Here is a 1472-nt window from a genome sequence, read left to right as displayed (position 1 = left end):
TAATCAGTGATGGGGGCACTCATTTCTGCAATAAACAGCTTTACTCTGCTTTGGTTCGTTATGGAGTTAGCCACAGGGTAGCCACTCCATATCACCCACAAACTAATGGGCAAGCTGAAGTCTCAAATAGAGAACTTAAAAGAATCCTGGAACGGACTGTAATTAACCGTAGAAGGGATTGGGCAAGGAGCTTGGATGATGCTCTGTGGGCATACAGAACAGCATTCAAGACCCCCATAGGGACCTCTCTATACCAGCTTGTGTATGGAAAGGCATGTCACTTGCCAGTGGAACTGGAACACAAGGCCTACTGGGCAAGCAGATTCTTGAACCTTGATGCCAAGTTAGCTGGAGAAAAACGTTTACTCTAGCTAAATGAGCTAGAGGAATTTAGACTCAATGCTTTCGAGAATGCAAAAATATACAAAGAGAAAGTGAAAAGATGGCATGATAAGAAATTGTCATCCAGATTCTTTGAGCCAGGGCAAAAAGTTCTGCTATTTAATTCTAGGCTCAAATTATTCCCTGGGAAATTAAAATCCCGATGGAGAGGTCCATATGTAATTACAAGTGTATCACCATATGGATACGTAGAACTTCATGATAATGAATCTAACAAAAAGTTCATTGTTAATGGACAGAGAGTTAAACATTATCTTGAAGGCAATTTTGAGCAAGAATGCTCAAAACTTAGACTTGATTAAAAGCTCAGTAATAGTCCAGCTAATGACATTAAAGAAGCGCTTGCTGGGAGGCAACCCAGCCATTCACAAATTTTATTTTTTTCTAATTGATTAAGTTTTACAGGTATATGCCAGAGTATCTTTAAAAGGTGAAATAGCAATTGATTGAATTCACAGAGTTACAGGGAAATTTGGAAAGCTTCCTGGCATCAAAAAGCCAGTAAGAAACGTTTTGGGTGTTGAACGCCCAAAAGAAGCACCCACTGGGCGTTCAACGCCAGTAAGGCTAGCCATCTGGGCATTAAACGCCAGAAAGGAGCATCTTCTGGGCGTTGAACGCCAGAAAGAAGCACCTTCTGGGCGTTTAACGCCAGAACTACAGCATCCTGGGCGTTTAGAAAAATGCCCAGTGACAAAGGACTTCCTGGCGTTCAACGCCAGAAAGAAGCAGCAGCTGGGCGTTGAACGCCCAGGAGAAGCATCAATTGGGCGTTAAACGCCCAAAACATGCAGCGTTTGGGCGTTTAATGCCAGGATGGTGGGGAAGAGGTTAAATTCGTTTTTCTTTACAAATTTTCTAATTTTTTATGTTTCAATTCATGATTTCTTGCATACACATGTTTCAAATTGTCATCCCTCAAATCAAATTAGTTTTCTAAAAATCCTAATTTCTAAAACCCTTTTTTTAATATGGCTTCATACATAAACATAAACTTTTTTTCAATCCAATCCAACTCTTTTTCCAATTTCTTTTCAAACTTCATTATCTTTTAAAATCTTTTTCAAATT

Source organism: Arachis duranensis, chromosome 9, assembly GCF_000817695.3.
Source record: "Arachis duranensis cultivar V14167 chromosome 9, aradu.V14167.gnm2.J7QH, whole genome shotgun sequence".
Lineage (NCBI taxonomy): Eukaryota > Viridiplantae > Streptophyta > Magnoliopsida > Fabales > Fabaceae > Arachis > Arachis duranensis.
This window is presented reverse-complemented; position numbering follows the sequence as displayed.